The following is a 19,795-nucleotide window of genomic DNA, read 5'->3' on the forward strand; positions in this document are numbered from 1 at the left end:
ATTATATAGAAAAAGTATGTAGGAATTAGGATAGGAAAAATGACAAAAAAAAACCCTAAAATCAAATATAAGGGTTAGGGTCGAAGTTAAGTTATTGATGTTGTTTGGATTGAAACTTTGAACGCCCCTATTATGTGATTAATATGAGTTGAACATTGGCAAGAAGAGCCTCAAGTTCGAGGAAGGAGAAGCAAGATCAAACTTTAGAAAGAGATAGCAAGAACTTATTATTTTAATGTTAACTTACGTTGGTGTTCGCTATGTTTTATGCCATAGAGTAGTTGAGCTAGCTATGATGTAATGTGTTAAACTCATCGTATTTGATGCCTTGACAATATGCATGATTAAGTTGTTTAATGATATGATTATATGCTCTCCTTCCATAGCATGATAATGTTAGTGAATGCATGAGAATGTTAATTGATATATTGCATGACATAACCTTGTATTGTTAGCGTTGTTATTATAGTTCTTTGCTACTGAGATTTCTATAAAATCTCACCCCTTTCATATCCAAATGACACCATTTAGGGGGTGGCTCATCAAGAGGCAAAGGAAAAGATGTGGAGTTACCATAAGAACTATGTGAAACATTATAGAATTATAAGCTTTTGTTATGAACTTTATAAATTTGTAAATTTGTTATGGATAAATGTATAAGACTTGGTCCTTCTTAGGAACCAAAGTTAGTAGATGATATTTTTTGGTATGCATGATGTTTGTTAAATTGCAATACTAGGGCTTATATTACTTTAAGATAATACATGGAAAGTTAGTGAAGCAAGTTATGATTTTGAGATCGCAGCTTTTTTGGGAAAATGGTTGAATTTGGCTATAAGATTTAGTATGATTAAATAAATTATATATTCAAAGCTTTAAATAGAATGGTAAATCATCTAATTTGGAGATGTGTGCTTAAAGTTATGAATTTTTAAAGTTATGATAAAAACCTAGAAATTTGAAGTTAACCAAATGAATAGTATTTTTTGGAAGCAAAAATAGAGCTCAAATAGAAAGGTATTTGGGTCAATAGGTTTTTTTTTTATGTAAAAAAAAATGAAAGAGCTTCAAATAGCAACTAAAACCATACCATTTCAATTTTTTTAAAATTAGTTATGAATTTTCTAAGTTGGTTACAATTCTAAAGTTATCAAATGAATAGTAACCTGAGAAGAAAATTTTTCAAAGTTGGTTATCCTAAACTTATTGCCATGGAATGTGATTCCATTTGACATAATTTGGCTTCTTATATGGTTAGAAGTTGTGATGTTAAAGGAAGCAATCCTATTAGGAAAGTTATTAGTAGAAGAATCATTCTTATGGTGTTCAGGCTTAGAGAAGCCAAAAGGGAAGGAGTTAAATCTCTCAACATGGCTCTGTAGAATCTACCCCTAGTATGACAAATCATTCTACTTGTCCCAGATACAGGAGGCAACACTCTAGAGAGTATTGGGCCTGCTTTAACTATGGAGAGCCGGGACATTTAGCTAAGTATTACAACAAGGCCAAGAGAAAAAACCAGATCCCTAGGTGGTACATGAAATAAGGTTGACTTAATAGAAATGAAAAAAATAAAAATAAGTTTTAAAAATATTGGAAACCACCCATTAGTAAAAATTGCTTTATTATATATGCAATTAATAAAAATAATTCAACAGCAAAATGATCAATTTCAGAAATAAACATAGTGCATATCATGCACACAAATATAAATAAAGATTAGAAATAATAATACTATTCATGTATAAATTAATAAAATAAACCGTTGAAAAAAATTAAATAATAGAATAAACTGTTAGGAAAAAATAAACTACCGGGGAAAAAAAAAAAGAACTAGTGATCCATTATGCTTGGAGGACTAACAAAACAAGCACTGCATACTTCGAGCTCGTCTTCAAATGCCATCCACCCTTGTCAGACCTGCATGATTGCTATCGAGCAAGTACCGAAGAAGGTGCGAAGCTAGGGCTTTCTCTACTCCCAAATTATTGTGAGATTGATTTGTTCAATCTGGCTTTGAATGAGTATTTGAATGTGTTCTGTCACACCCTGATAATTTTATTCTAACTGATGAATGATTTGTGACTGACTAAGGCCAAGTAGTATAGTAGACTGGTAGAGGATCCAGGTTATGAGGAAAAATCAGGATAGGGACATAACGGTCATTTCTGAAAAGATCAGTTAAGAAAGGGCAGTATTGGAAATAATGTCCAAATTTCCTGAAAACTCCCAGAAAATCATGAAAAATAGAAAGGAGGTTACAGAATAATGTTTGAGGCTTAGAAGATGAATATGAGATTAAAAATAATTTATCAGGAAATTATTTGTAATTATTGGAATTTTTGGTTAATTAAGGAAAATTAGCCAATTTCCATTATTTAAAATATATAGAGGCCTCAAAAATTCAAGGAAAAATATGGATAAATTATGTGACATATTATCCTAATTTATAAAATTATTTCCCACCTTTGGATGTACAAAGGTTAGCTTAAAGAATATTTACTACCGAATTATTATCGGTAGAATAGTGATTTTTGACAGAATAAAATTTAGAAAATTATAGAGGGAGATAGAACTTGAGAAAAATCATGGATTACCCTTGGAATGAGGGGAATTTAATGAGGTGTTGAAATCGAAATTTTGTGACAGTAAATTGGACAGGATTGTTGGAAAATCGGGCCGGAAATACACAAATAATCAGTGGATTGCACTGATTATTGGATGAGTCATATTTTTCCCAATATTAAGAGCAATAATTCGGCCAAAATTAGAAGGAGAGGACAAAGTTGGAATTTTCCAAATTGTTCAAGGGCATAAAGGGAAATAAGAGACAAAACAATAAAATAATATTTATTTTCCACATGAAAATCACATGGTGATTAGGTGTCCCTACATGTGTCACTTTCTTATGGTGAGTGCCCTAAGATTTGTCCACGTGTAAAGTAGAAAAAAATGAACGGCCGAGATCGCATCTTTTTCCCGAAGGGCATTTTCGGCATTTTGAAATATCAAGGCCTATAAATACCCCCCCTTTCATGAAGAATTCGGCCAAAAGGTGGTTTGTTGGGAGAGAATTTTGTGTTCTTGAGTTCTAGGAGAGAGAAAGGAAGAAAGAAGAGAGAGAAAGAGAGACAGCAAGCTTAAACACCTCTAATCGCCGATTAAGAGCTAATTAAGGTATGTTTATCTCCCTAAGTGTTAATTACTTTTAGTTGATTATTTATTTGAGGAAGATTAGGATTAATTGCCTTGATTAATTATGGTTTAGTGATAGCTAAGATTAGTCATGATATTTGATTAAGGATTAGTAAGTGATTAAGGTTAGCTACCCTAATTAATTAGTGATTAGTTATGCTAATTGAAGGATGTTTAATTATGATTAGTCATGTTGATTAAGGAATGATTAAAGCTTGATCATATTGATTAGAGAATGATTAATGATTAATCATGTTAAATAAGGATTGATTAAAGCTTAATCATATTAGAGAATGATTAATGATTAATCATGTTGATTAAGGAATAATTAATGGTTAATCATGTTGATTAGAGAATGATTAATGGGTAATCCAAAAAGGGATTAGTGATTTAATCTTAGAGGATTATGACTATGTGACTTGAGGACCTTAATTAAATATTGGATTAAGGATTAAGGGTTAGTGATTAACCAAGAAAGCATGATTAATCATGGATTAAGGAAGAATTCCAAGACCTTAATTGAGGATTAAGGCTTGGTCAAACCAAGGTCAAAGGTCTAGGAAAGGTATACAGAAATTATAAATTGAAAGATACAAGGGTAGCATTATATTGAGAAAGAATGGTATACTGGATATGGAATTTACCATACCCTTACTATATGGTTGATAGGCAATTCTTCTGGAAACCTAGGAGGATCTCCAGCAAGGGATCAAGGAGGAAACGTTAAGCAAGGAATTGAGGTAGCGTGAACTGCAATTATTTTGTTGATCTGCATTTGGTGTATCTGCTATGTGTGTTTATGTGCCATGAGAATGTTATGTACAGATGATGTGAACTCCTTGCAATGTATGCCTTGGCTCTTGCATGATTGAGTTTTGACCAGAATGATTATATGCTCCATGATATGATGACATGGATACAGAATGATTATGGCATGGCATAAAGACTAGAAATGTTATTATACTGCATGTAGCATGACATCTTATGCATGTTGACTTGATGGTTGTATGTTCAATGCTACTGGGATTTCTATGAAATCTCATTCCTCCTATAACATGATATCCTAGGTGCCACTACTGCCAAGGAGAAGGGAAAGGAAATAGTCATGGCTTGAGGAAGTTATGAATTATGTAATGTATTATACGGTTTTGAACCTTTCTCTTTCAAGCCATGTAAACATGCTATGTTCATGAATACATGATATGATAACCTTTTTGGAATGTATATTAATGATAGAATAGCTTTACATGTGATTATAGTATGATTATAGTGAAAAACGAAATGCTGTTAGAATTAGTGAAAAAGGGGATAAAAATGGTCTAGATTTGACCAAACTTTGACCAACGAAGACCCTGGTCAAATGGTTGACTTTTTCCCTGAAATTTGGTATGCGAATAGATCTTATTTTTCCCTTTAAAATAAGTGGTAAAGCGTCACAATCGGAGCTCTGTGTAAGAAGTTATGCCTTTCCGAAGTTAGGCAAAAATCCTGGAAAATAGAAAAATGACCAAATGAACAGTACTTTTCGAAATTGAAAACGAATGCGTTTCTGATTAAAGCGGAACCTGAGGTCATTTTTCCTTGATAGATGATGTTGAGAGCTTCGAGTGAGACTTGGAACGACCTCATTTCGATTTTTCTAGAATTAGTTATGATTTTTCAAAGTTATGCCAAGTTTAAGGTTACGGTGAATAGTAATGCGGGAAAAGAAATTTTCAAATTCAGGTTTTTCAACCCGGTAACCTTAGTTTGCGCTTCCGAGTGTCTTAACTTGGCACAATATAAGGTCGTAAACGTAAGGTGTTACATGTTCCCAGCACCATTTTTTCAGTGAGTTGTTGTCAACCTTTGTTTTAAATATTTCATTTCAATTTGGCTTTGAATCTGATCGGGTAATCCTTTGACCCTTTCACTTCATTAGCAACAACGATGTTTTCATAAATGAAGAGGGCTTGAACCAGGTCGTAGTGGCGTTCATTTTCTTTGATCTAATATTTATGCCATGGCTAGTAGATTGGAAGAGGTACCTTTGAATAGAAAACTGATAAAGCACAAAAAGATTACCAAGACTGCTGGGCATAGTTCGGTTAAAGTCAAGCTGCTAACTTCATGACCATTTGAAGACTCGTTTGATCTATGTAATGCTTTCATGTCTTAGTTTTAGTTCTAAAGAGCGAAATCTGTACTATCATTTTTCTTCATGATGCTAGAATTTGTAAGTTGACCTTCTACGTGCATGTTTGGGATAGCATTAGGAAGTCTTAAAAGTCAGTTATAGTAGGGGGAAAAAAGGCTTGTTGGGTGAAAAAAATAATAACGGGCATCTCTACGAGGACATATGACTTTTTACCCAAAAATTACATTAAAATTGAAACTTTTTTTTGGCTTCTGACTTTTTCTTTTCCTTCTTATTTAAACATTCTTATACTAACACACACACACACACCCCATACAAATAAGTTCACATTAAACTGACTTTTTAATAAAAGTATATTCAAACATAAATTAATTCTAGCTTAATTTCAGTCTGTAAAAATCAGGATAAAAATCACTTTTATCAATACTATTTCAAACAAGCTAGACTAAAATAGGATGCGACCTCATGACATTAATGATATGGCTATTAAACTTATCTAAATGTTTATTGATGTTGATAATCAGTAATGAGGTGTCTAGTTTTTTAAATAAAAAGACAACAATTAATTAATAAAAAGAAGTATTAGAGTGTAAAGCAAACATAATTATAAAAGATTGAGAAATAAGATGGCGTATGAAACCCTCAGAGGAGGTGCAAACAGTGGTGAAAGAGAAAAATTGTTGCAAAGATAAAATGTCTGGCCAAATTACACCCAAGTTGTGACGAGCCAACCAATGATCTTATAAGAACTTCTTTCCGACATAGACAATATCTAGGGTCCATGATTCACAAAAACACCGGAGTTATTGATCCATGTGAGAGCAGCTCTTGAGTAGTGGAAATAAAATTGTTTGAAGCCATCTAGAGTATTATAAGGGAGTTTTGAAGAGGTATAGAGACCTAAATACTTAGAGGAAATGTATTGTATTTTCTATATATGAGCAAATGTACAGTGAAGAATATATAGACTTCGGTGATACAAAGAAAAGGGACACGTAGCCCTAAACAGAAAGATCTAGAATGATTATACAGACTGATGGGCTAGAAAACATAAATTGGGCCTATAACACATTGTCTTCAGTCTTGGGCTTCAATCTCTTTGGATGAGCTCTAACAGCCCCCCTCAAGTCGAACGGCAGCTGAGTCACAGTGAGACTTGCACTAAGAAATTGAAATCTTGGAGCATCAAGAGGTTTAGTAAATATATCAGCAACCTGATCTTTAGAAGAGACAATTGAAATTTGTAGATTCTTTGCAGCAACCCTCTCATGAACAAAGTGATAATTTAATTCAATATGTTTAGTTCTTGCATGCATAACTGGATTGGCAGCCAAATAAGTTGCTCCTATATTATCACAGCAAAGAATAGGAGCACTAGGGAGAACTACGCCAAGCTCTTTTAATAGACTCTGAAGCCAAATTAAGTCACAAGTGGCAAGTGCAAGGGCTTTATACTCTGCTTTAGTGGAAGATCTTGCCACAGTTGATTGTTTTCTAGAGCTCCATGAGAGCAAATTAGGACCAAAGAAGACACAATAACCACCAGTTGATCGTCTATCATCAATATTCTCCCCCCAGTCAGCATCAGAGTAAGCCATTAATTGTTCAGGCGCTTCAATCTCAGTATAGGCAACCAGAGAATTAAGGGAAGATTTGCAAATAACAAGTCCATAATCAACAGTTTTGGATAAGTATCGCAAAATTCTTTTCACAGCAGACCAATGGGTATCTAGTGGATTGTGGAGGAATTGACAAACTTTATTGACAGCATAAGAGATATCTGGTCTTGTGAAGGACAAATATTGCAGGCTGCCAACTATACTTCGAAAAAGTTTAGGATTGGAAAAAGGAGAACCTAAGTAAGCAGATAATTTAGCCTTGGTCGACATTGGGGTATTCTCAGAACTACAGTGACCCATACCAAATTTAATCAACAAATCATAGATGTATTTACGCTGTGACAAAAATAATCCTTCAGAAGTAAAGTGACATTCGACACCCAGAAAATAACTTAAGTGACCCAAATCTTTTACTAGAAAATATGAGTTCAGAGTATGAATGAGAGTGTGAACCGCATCTGAATCAGAGCCAATAACCAAGATATCATCAACATAGACCAGAATGTAGAATACTAAAGAAGAAGTGTGCTTAATAAAAAGAGAAGTATCAGCCTTGGAGGGGATAAAACCCAATTTCATCAGACAAGCACTTAGCTTAGAGAACCAGGCACGAGGTGCCTATTTGAGCCCGTAGAGTGAACGCTGTAGCTTACAAACATAATCAGGGAATTGAGCATTTCAAAAACCGGGAGGTTGAGCCATATAGACATCTTCAGACAAATCCCCATGTAAAAAGGCATTCTGAATGTCAATTTGTCTAATACACCAGCCAAAATTAACAGCAAGAGATAGAAGAAGACGAATTGAAGCAGGCTTAACCACAGGAGAGAAAGTGTCATGATAATACCTGAAGCCTGATGAAAGCCCTTTGCAACCAAACGAGCTTTGTACTTGTCTAAGGAGCCATCAGAGTTGAATTTTTTTCGTAGCACCCATTTACAGCCGACGACGTTTTGAGAGGGAGAGGGAGGAACCAGAATCCATGTCCGATTCGAGATAAGGGCCTGAAGTTCATCAGTCATGGCGACACGCCACTCAGGATAGCGAAGAGCTCCGACGATGGAGGTGGGAGCATCGGGAGTTGCGCTGATCATCGAAGCAAGAGCTCTGGGCGGAGGCTAGAGGATGGTCCCATCAGTGTACTCCTTTGGCTTGAGGGATTGAGTTTGAGATCTAGTGACAATACGGGTAGGCTGACAAGTCAGAACCGGTGCAGGAGAAGGGGAAGTCGACGAAGAAGGAGAGGCCGAAGAAGAAGAGGAGGTGGTTGGGAGTGATAAATGTTCTGAAGTGGGTAAGGTCAGAGCAAGGGAGGCGTCAGGTAAAGGAGGGGCGGTGTCGGGTTGAGAAGTAGAGAAGGCGGGTTGGGCTAGGTCCGAATTAGGGGGGAGCTGGTGGATTGGGTTGGGCTTCGGATTAGAAGAAAGAATAGGTAAGGAGGCAAAGTCAGGAGGTATGGTTGTGGGCTGGGCCGTAGGGGGAAAGAATTGGACTCCTGGAAAATTAGTCTCTTGAAAAATAACATCACGTGAGATGAAGACCTTACCAGTTTTGGGTTCAAAACATAAATATCCATGGTGAGCAGTGGCATAACCGATGAAAATACAAAGTTTTGACCTGGGTTCCAGCTTATTGCGATTGTAAGCGCGGAGATGGGGCCAGCAAGCACAACCGAAAACTTTTAAAAAAGAGTAATCAGGATTGTGATTAAATAAGAGTTGATATGGAGAGTGATAATTAAGGGAAGCTGATGGTAACAGATTAATCAGATAAACAGCAGAAGAGAAAGCATGAGCCCAGAATTTGAGAGGCAAGAAAGCGTGATTTAAAAATGCAAGACCAGATTCAACTATGTGCCTGTGTTTGCGTTCAACAGAGCCAGTTTGAGCATGGGAATAAGGACAAGTTATGCGATGAATAATTCCAGAGGATTGAAGAACAGAGTGAAGAGCTCTAAATTCCCCTCCACCGTCGGTTTGTAAGAATTTAATTTTAGTATTAAAAAGATTCTCAACATGCTTTTGAAAAATAGAAAATACAGAGGACACATCAGATTTTGCTTTGATAGGATATAGCCAAGTAAAACATGTGAAGTCATCAACAAATGAAACATAATACCGAAATCCATTCAAAGATAAGACAGGAGCAGGGCCCCAAACATCACTGAATACAAGAAAAAGGGGGTGTGGGGATCGGTGTGGAGAAGAGGGATGGGGAAGAACATGACTCTTTGCTTTATTACAGGAAGAACAAGACACAGACTAAGACGGAAGGCTGGGAAGAGAATACTGAGAGAGCACCCTATGCACAATCCTGTAAGCTGGATGACCAAGTCTGGCATGCCACTGATCAACAGATGTTTTGACTCCAAAGCTAGCTTCAGGTGGCCGAGTAGGAGCAGGGTAGAGAAAATTTTCAATTGGTCCTTGTAGAAGAACTTGTTTAGAATGAAGATCCTTCATGAGAAAATGGGATGAGTAAAATTTGAAATAAACAGAATTGTCAAGGCAAAATCGGGCTACAGAGAAGAGATTCTTGGAAATAGTGGGTATGTGCAAGAGATTAGATAAGTGGAAGTTTTTAGTGGGTGTAGAATAAGTACCTGTACCTTGATTAGCAATAGGCATGGAATTACCATCATTGATGTGAACTTGCTCCCGACCCTTGTAGGGCTCAGAATGAAGATTGAGATTGGATAAATCCTGGGTCATATGATTAGTGGCCCATGTGTCAAAATACCAAGCATTATCGGGGGTAGATGAAAAAGTAGAGTAGTGAGCCTGAGGTAGAGAGTGAGAAGATTGATGGGTCTGATTAGAGTAGTGAGCTTGAGGCATCGTTTGGTGAGATTGATTATAATAGCAATTTACTGCTATATGACCGGAGCGTCCACAGATGAAGCAAGGGGATTCAAAATTACCACCATAAAAATTTCGTCCTCCATATCCTCGTCTACCTCTTCCTCCAAAATGTCCTCTGTTTCCAAAACGTCCAGGCCTCCCTCTTCCACGATAATGATAGGATCCACGAAATACTTGCTGTGAAGATTCAGAGGGTGATTTTGTTACAGCGTTGGCCAAAATTTCAGGTGAAGAGGATGAGTAGACATTGGTTAAACGAGCTTCATGAATTAATAGAAAACTCAGCACCTCCTCTGGAGACAGCGAATCAGTGCGAGTAGTAAGAGAAGCAACGATAGCTTCGTAATCAGATCCCAGACCATTGAGTAAGCAAGTAATGAAATCAGCATCGTCTATAATTTTACCAGCAGTGCTTAGAGCTTCAGAAATCAATATAGCCCTTTTATAATACTCAGAAATTGTTTCAGATCCCTTTTTCAAATTGGTAAGTTGATTATGCAAATGTAAGAGTCTAGCCTGAGATTTCTGGGTGAATGTTTTTTCAAGAGCAGCCCACATGGTACGAGCAGTCTTGTTTTTTATCACCTGTCCGATTAAGGATTCAGATAGAGATGAGATAATGACTGACAGAACGAATTGATCTCTCTGGAACCATTTAGTGTATTTTGGATTTGGTTTACCATCAGATAGACAGGACGGTGGAGGAGATGAAGATTCTTCAAGATGAGAGAAAAGGTTTTGCCCATGAAGATACGGGATCATCTGGGCTTTCCAAATACAGTAATTATCATTATTTAATTTGATTGAAATGAAATGAGAAGGGGAAGAGGGATTGGGATTTGATCCCATTACTGAATCATTGGTAGGCATTTCCGCCATGAAGGAGAGCTCAAGGCTCTTATACCATGAAGAGGTATAGAGACCTAAATACTTAGAGGAAATGTATTGTATTTTCTATATATGAGCAAATGAACAGTGAAGAATATATAGACTTCGGTGATACAAAGAAAAGGGACACGTAGCCCTAAACAGAAAGATCTAGAATGATTATACAGACTGATGGGCTAGAAAACATAAATTGGGCCTATTAACACATTGTCTTCAGTCTTGGGCTTCAATCTCTTTGGATGAGCTCTAACAAGTTTCATTGCAACAGATTAGACACATCTAGCAGTAAGGGAAAACGATATCCTATGTCTATGTAACATTTTGATTCTGATTCTCGCAAGCAAAAGCTAGGTTAGGACAATTCACCATACTAGTGATTTCTTTTGCTATTGCAAGTGGATAAATAATTTTCACTCCATGCAGTGGTAAATTCCTTTTCCTCTAAACTATGTTGAGCAGAATTATGATACAGTGTAATAGCTACTCATGTCCATCTCAATGCAAGTGGTGCTTCCTTATTAAATCATGGGCTAGGAGAGCTTGATTTAATAATTTCAATATAAAAGGTAAGGTCTTGTGAAGGAGTGCTATAGTTCATAAAACTTTCTACAAAGGGTCATTTCCCTCAAGATGTGCAAGTTTTGAAGGCATATTTTAAAGCCATCCTTTGCTATGTATGTGCTTGTGGAAAACAACCCCAAAAAAAAAAAAAAAGATTTGATCTAAGGCATTAGAAAAGAAGGCATATTTTAAAGCTATCCTTTGCTGTGTATACTTGTGGGATCCCCCTTGAATATGATCTAACCTCAAGCATTAATAAGGATACCAAGGCATGGACGATCTTGTTAGCATAAATAGGTTAGTAAAGCACGAAGATCAAGGTCTTGTTCTATTAGACTAGATTCCTATTAATAGGGGTATGCAATAGGAGATTAGCAACATAGAGCAACTACATCTGTGTTTGAATCTCATTGCATTGCAGGTTCACAAGGGGTAGTTGAGTGGAATTAATAAACAAGACCCAACTTTCTATTTCAGACACAACTAACAATAAGCTCATATATATATATATATATTTCCTAGAGACCCTTCCACATCTAACGTGAACGCAAGTCTCCTGGAAATCAAAACATACTCCCACAAAGATCTAAAATAAACACCTAAACCATAAGGATGTACAAGAAAAACTCAAACAAGCATAATCAAAGTGGTTAGTAGTCATCGTACTGGCGGTTTAAGCAGCCAATTCATCGAGTTGGCCACTGGTGACACCCTTATAGACACCACCACATACTTTTTGCGCCACCATGACGGGATCAGTGTTCAGGGCTTAGTCCATAACTGAGCTTCTTCAATCGGGCGATTATCTTTTTGAAATGGACTGCTTCTTGAAGTCCATCTCCCTTCACAACGTACATCTTTCACAAATCACAGGCAAGTGTTTCTCTGAAAAAGTAAGAAGATTAGGCACCAATATATAGTAGATAATGGCGAGTGAGGCATGGGCTTTAAATTGGGAAATTAGGGTTCAGTATTTGATTAAGTTTGCAATGTGATATTTTCCTGCCAAATTGTCCATGGTTTCGAATTGGAGAACCCATCCCCTTTTATAGTGTGGACTGTGGTGGGGATAAAAGGGACAAGCTGACACTACCCCGTCTTCACGATAGGGACACTAATTTTTAAAAAGTTAAATAAGTGAATTTTAAAAAAAAAAGGAAGTTGTAGATAGGGCAACAACCACGAAGTAGAAGCGACAGTGAAATTGAAACCGAACCTTGTGTGAGGGAGACGGAGAGTGTATTTGGGCTTCAAATTTCAAAAATCAAAACTAAAATGAAATCAAGCTTTTAGGAACTAAAAATAATATTAATCTTATATTATAAATGTGTTTTGGTTTAGTTTTAGCTGAGATTATTTTTGTCAAAGGCTTTAGCTGAATTTTAATTTTTTTTCCCTAACCAAATGATGATATCAAAATGTAGGAAAATGCCTGGTCAAAAAAAAAATGTAAGAAAATGGGTCAGTCCACCCTTGGTGGATTGGACCCAAACCCATTAAGTCTGGGATTCTGGTGCAAATAACAAAATATCTGGGTTGACAATTGCAATTTTTCCCATTTTGTTTAAAATTGCAATTTGAGATAGGATGAAACCATTATTGTCGAACGGTATATAGAGGGGGAGTTGATTTTATCACACGCATAAGAAAAAAACTGAAACAGAACCTCTCTTGCTTCCTCTTCTCTTTTTCCTATTCTTTGTGTTCTTCCTCTCCACACTGATGCATTTGCTGTGTAACACCAATCTAAGTTCGCGGTTGTAACCGGATCCTGCGTGGCTATCTGAAGAGACTTGAGACACTCCAGGTATACCCGAAATCCATCAATGGTATTAGAGCCTGGTTTATTTTTCCTGTTGATGTCAATTCTGTCGCCTACTTCCAGTGTTCCTTTTTTTTTGTGTTTTTCGGTTCTGAGTATCCAGAGATTTGCTTCAATAAATATTATGCAAATCTTCCATTTTACTTTTAGTATGATAGTTTTTGTGTCTTATATTTGTGTTTAGACATGCTGGGTTCATTCTCTGCCTCCATGAAAATCGTTTCACATAGTAATTTTTTTTCAGCCGTACCATTTTCGCTTTTGGGTGTCTGGAAAATGAAGTTTTTTGGCTTCAAAAATTATCCCATTACGTAGAGCTCAAAAAAACAAAGAAAATGACACCAAGAACGCGAAAAATGGGCGTCGGACAGAGGAGATATGAGGGGAGAGAAGATACCGGGTCCGACGGACCCGACCCGCGCAGGAATTCGAGTCGATTAGACCCGAAGGTTGAAGACAACCTCTAGTATCTAAACGACACCATTTTGGCGTCGCCCCACACAAAAAAAAAGGGGGTTGAGGAGGTTTGGTCCAGATTCGGATAGGACCAAACCAAGCCCAACCCGTCCCCAAACAATTTGAAAAAAAACTTGTTTTTTTTCAGTTGGGCCGGAAAAGGACGAGCCCATACAAAAAAAAAAAGGATCTGGTCCTCCTTTAAAAAAAACGAATTTAAAAAACACCATTTTTATTGGTGCAGAATTGCCACGTGGCATGCCATCTAGACACTTGGGCACCACCACTTGCCAGGTAGTGGCGCGTGGAGGGTGCTGGAACGGCGCACGCCGCCGACGGCAGGCTACATGGCGGCGCGTGTACTACACTCGTCGACAACGCGAGTGGGGTCAAATTTTTTTTTCTATTTTTCTCGGATTTTATCTTCTTGGGGCACGTGTAGGCGCGTGAAAGCTCCTTTTTAGGTGCAATTTGTCTCTAAAAATCCCTAAAATCAAGATCTTCATTTTAATATATAATTTGCTAATTTTAGAGACAATTAAGGATCCGTTTGTGAGTATTTTTAGTGTATTTTCTGGTATTTTCATACGGAAATAAATTCCAGAATATTCAAAATAATTTAAATTATTTTGTTCTAGGTGAAAATGAAGCAAAAGGCTTCTAGTAGCACTGAAAATATCAAAGATGGTTCATTAGAATACTCATACATGGATGATACAGTTCCAGAATATGAACCAGAGGATAGGGATCCTGAAGAGGACCCTGAAGAGGTTCCTCAAGAAGACCCAGAGGAGTTAATGGATTCTGGACCTAAGTCAGAATCTTTATTCACCATTGAACCCCTCCGTACTGAACCTCATTTGGTCTTTAATGATTCACTAGATCTTCCTAATGTAATCGAAGTTGAGGAGGGAGAAGAGGTGAATCAACCCTGTACCCCTGTTTTAGCTATGAGTATAGCTGAAAGAGATGCGGCCAAACTGACAAACATAAAAGGCATCAATGGCATGCTCGCCAATCACATCCATTACATGACTGATAAGAAGAATACTGAATTCTACCTTAAAGTCATAATGGAATACATAAGAGCAATAAGGGTCAGAGGCGGGCCTAAAGGAAAACCCATAAGGAAATTTTACTGGATTTGGGCTATAGATTTAGTATCATCCTTTATGACCAAAACATGCAAACTTAGGAAGCTGAGGAAAGCAATGCTTGATTACCTTTATGTTCATATCAAATGATGTAATATTTGTATTCGCTTTATTGACGTTTGTTATATTAAGTTTGTGGTTTCATGCATTGTAAACAAACTAAGTGTGTTATTTTATTTAATGAAATTAGCTAAATTATTGTTGAATGATTATTTTGTGAATAATATATGTATGCTTTTTATAAGTGGGAGCTTTTAGAAGATAAGACTTCTAAGAATCACAATTTTTTGAAGTGCTTATATAAAATTCTTGATAGGACATAATGATTATTGCCTGTATCTGTGTGATAGGAGGTACAAACGTATACTCTTGATCATGGATCTTGCAATATCATTACTTTCTGATCAAGGATGATATAAGTATAAGACATTGTATACTTTGCTATGCTATATAATTGAAATGTTCTATGGTACGTCTCTCTTTTAGAGAGAATGTAGAATAATGTGGGACAAATTTGTCACAGAACTGAAAATGGCAACCAAGAACATAATTGCTGAGCTTAATAAAGGGTAAAAGCTCAACAGGGATAACCTGGACATATGGCACCGAAAGGTTCAATACATCTTGGAGGAACAAGATGCCGTTAAACCTTTATCCATTGCAATGGTTGAACCTGAAGCTAGGAATATGGCCCAACATAAGAGAGACCAAGAGGCTTACCTAGTTTGGAAGAAGAAAAACAGCATAGCAAGAATCACGCTTCTGAGTGCCATGGCTGATGACATAATGTGCGAGTTTGAGAGGCACAAAATTGCACAAGCTATATGGATAGCGTTGAAGGACAAGTTTGGTGGTACTTCTACCACTAAACTTCGGAGGTTAACGATTAAGTTCGATACCTATAAACTCAAGCCAAACAATCCTATGAAGCAACATCTGAGAGAGATGGCCAACATGATCAGAGAACTTAAAGAAGCTGGACATATCCTGTCTGATGAACAGCAAGTGCAAGCTGTTATTAGATCGCTCCCTGCTAGCTGGGAGCACATGAAAGTCAATCTGACCCATAATAAAAACATCGTTACTTTTAACGATGTAGCCAAGCACTTGGAGCTGGAGAATGAACATTTAGAGGCTTACAAGACCTCTGGACAAGCTTATTACACTGAGGATATTGGCACTTCCCAATCAAGGCCCGATTCCAAGAAGGGCAAGAAGTTCCAAAAGAAAGGGAAGAAGGGTGGTCCTCAACCCAAAAAAGAAAAGAAGCAATTCAAAAAGAAGGGAAAGAAAGGTGGGAAGAAGAAGCTAGACCTAAAGAAGGTCAAATGCTTCGCCTACCAGAGAATAGGCCATTTCGCACGTGACTGTTCAAAACTGGCTGAGAGTGAAAAGGTATTAGTGGATTATGTGAATTCACATGTTTCATATGTTTCTAGTACTATTTTTCTAACAAAACCTATTTCTTCTTCTTAGATTATAGACTCAGGCTCTACAGATCACGTAACCAGGGATTGAGGATCTTTTATCGAGTACCATCGGTTGCCGTATCAAAGCAAGTAGCTTTACGTTGGGAACAACACGAGGATCGAGGTTAAAGGTTTGGGCACCTACAAATTTACTTTGCGTGGTGGGAAGACCTTGATACTCCATGATGTGCTTTACACTCCCGACATCCGGCGAAACTTGGTTTCTGTCTTATGTCTTTTAGAATTTGGGTTTGATGTAAACTTTCATGGTAAAGTTGTAGACATTTTAAGCAACTCAATTCTTTATGGTTCAACTTTCTTGTTTAAAAAGTTCTTTGTTTTGGATATTGTTGGTGATTTCAATAGTAATGAATGCTTTGCTGTTTCTTCGAATAATGTTGACATAAACACCTGGCATGCTAGACTAGGACATATTAATCAAAATAGAATGATTAAATTAGCCCAAGAAGGATTGCTAGGTGCCATTCCTAATATGGAAATGTCACTATGTGAGAATTGTCTAGCTGGTAAGGCAATAAGAAAGCCTTTTGGTAAGAGAACAAGAGCTGAAAATCCATTGCAATTAATCCATTCTGATATCTGCGGTCCAATGAATATGAGGGTGAGACACGGAGCTTGGTATTTTATTACCTTTATTGATGACTTTTCACAATATGGTTATGTCTATTTGATCTCGCATAAGTCTGAAGCTCTTGAGTGCTTTAGACGATACATAAACGAGGTAGAGAATCAAATAGACAATAAAATTAAAGCATTACATACTAATCGAGATCGTGAATATTTATCTGAACAATTCAAACAACTCTGTGAAGAAAAAGGGATAATTAGACAACTGACTATTCCTGGCACTCCACAACAAAATGGAGTTACTGAAAGAAGAAACAGAACTCTTTTAGACATAGTTAGGTCTATGATGGCTCAAGGCAGGTATTGGGGTGATGCTTTGTTAACGGCGACCTTCATACTTCACCGTGTACCCTCAAAATCAGTTGCTTCCACACCCTACGAGTTATGGACAAAACGCAAACCAGATCTAAGCATCTTGAGGCCTTGGGGGTCAGCGGCGTATGTCCATGACACTTCTCATAAGCATGGGAAGTTGGGTCCCAGAGGAAAGAAATGTATCTTCATAAGGTACTCTGAACAATCAAAGGGATACGTTTTCATAGGTGAAAACAAAGATGGAACAGTGACTGAAATAGAATCAAGGGATGTAACATTCATTGAGACTGAATTTCCTAATAGAGGAGATGTTGACCATACTATTTCTCTTTATGAGACACAGGAACAAGACAGTGCAGAACAAATTGATAAACCAGAATCGTCTAGGTGTGTCAATTTGAGTGGGAGAAAAGAAAGGTCAACACCGAGACCTGAACAAAGAAAGAAAGAAAGAAAAGCAAATAGCTCTCGTCAGAAGGAGTAACAGGTAAGGTATTCCCAAAAGATGCTTTCAAATTGAAGGCGAATCTTTCTTAGTTACTCCAGGAGGGGATGATGAGCCCCGTTCTGTACAAGAAGCCTTGTCAAGTCCTGCCAAGGATGAATGGATGAAAGCTATGGAAGAAGAAATGGACTCAATGAAAAAGAATAAAGTTTGGGTGTTAGTTGATCTTCCAAAAGGGCGTAAAGCCATTGGGAACAAGTGGGCTCTTAAGATTAAAAGAAAAGTGGATGGATCAATTGACAAATACAAGGCTCGATTAGTGACAAAGGGCTACACACAATAAGAAGGCATAGATTATGAAAATACGTTCTCACCTATTGTGTGTTTCAACTCTATTAGACTTATTCTGGCAATAGTAAACAGCTTAGACCTAAAATTACATCAGATGGATGTAAAAACCGCATTCCTAAATGGTGATCTGGATGAAGAAATCTATATGGAACAACCATTAGGTTTCATCAGAAAAGGAAAGGAAAATAAAGTTTGTAAGCTCAAAAGGTCCATTTATGGATTGAAACAATCATCCAGACAGTGTCATTTGAGGTTTCACAAAGCAATAACCTCATATGACTTCTAGATGATAGAGGAAGACCACTGCATCTACATTAAGCGGTTTGAGGGTAATTTTGTCATATTATTCTTATATGTAGACGATATACTATTAGCCGAAAATAGTCTAGATTCGGTGGTGGCTATTAAAGAATGGCTTTCGTCGAATTTTGAAATGAAAGATATGGGTGAAGCAGAGTATATACTTAGAGTTAAGATCCAAAGAAATCGCTCAAAACAAATCCTCTCTCTTTCACAAGAGAATTACATCAACAAGATTCTTGAGCGATTCAACATGAAAGACTGCAATCCCATGAGTACCCCAGTTGCTACTGGAGTGGCCTTGAGTCCTGACATGTGTCCCAAAACCAAGTTTGACAAAAAGAAGATGGAAAGAGTTCATATGCCAATACTGTTGGCAGTCTAATGTACGCAATGATGTGTACAAGACCAAACATCTGTTATGCAGTGGGACTGGTAAACAAATTTTAGTCTAACCCCGATGAAAAGCATTGGAAAGCAGTGAAGAGGATCTTGAGATACTTAAAGGGCACCTCCAATTATACACTATGCTACGAAGGAAGCAACCTATGCCTTGTTAGGTACTCCAATGCAGATATAGGCGGAGATGAAGAAAAATGAAGGTCAACTTCAGGTTATACCTTCTTGCTCAACAATGGCGCCATATGTTGGAGTAGCAAGAGGCAAACGTGTATTACCTTACATTCAATGGAAGCTAAGTTTATGGCATGCACCGCAGCAATGCAAGAGGCTTTATGGCTAAAGAGATTTATAGAACACCTTGGATTTGAAAACAAGAGTACCAATCCGGTGATGGTATACTGTGACAATACTGCAGCCATAGCCTATACTAAAGATCCTAAGTATCACAGCAAAACCAAACACATTGACATCAAGTATAATTTTGTTAGAGATTATATAGCACAAAAGATTGTTACTGTATAGTACATTTTAACCAAATGTATGATAGCAGATCCTCTGACAAAGCCAATAGACGAAAAAGTTTTTAAAGAGCATGTGCAAGCCCTTGGCATATGTAAAGTGTAATTTGTAAACCTCGTTAATAAAATATGCCCACATGGTCACGGCAAAGCACTAAGTATAAAATTGAGGGGAGACAGAGATGAGACCCGGGACATCTAATCCACCAAGTGTGAGTGGGAAATGTAAGAAAATGGGCCAGTCCACCTTTGGTAGATTGGATCCAAACCTATTAATTTTGAGATTCTGGTACAAATAACAGAATATTTGGGTCAACAATTGCAATTTTCCCCATATTGTTTACAATTGCAATTTGAGATAGGATGAAACAGTTATTGCCGAACGGTATATAGAGGGGGAGTTGATTTTATCACATTCATAAGAAAAAAACTAAAATAGAACCTCTCCCGCTTCCTCTTCTCTTTTTCTTGTTCTCTGTGTTCTTCCTCTCCACACTGATGTATTTGCTGTGTAACACCAATCCGAGTTCGCAGTTGTGACCGGATCCTGCGTGGCTATCTAAAGAGACTTGAGACACTCCAAATATGCCCGAAATCCATCACAAAAGTTACTTGTCAAAAGGTAGAAGCTGAATCTTTAACCAAAAACCAAAA

This window comes from Neltuma alba, unplaced genomic scaffold (genome assembly GCF_004799145.2).
Source record: "Neltuma alba isolate B1F8T4 unplaced genomic scaffold, ASM479914v2 tig00010326_pilon, whole genome shotgun sequence".
In the NCBI taxonomy this organism is placed as follows: Eukaryota; Viridiplantae; Streptophyta; class Magnoliopsida; order Fabales; family Fabaceae; genus Neltuma; species Neltuma alba.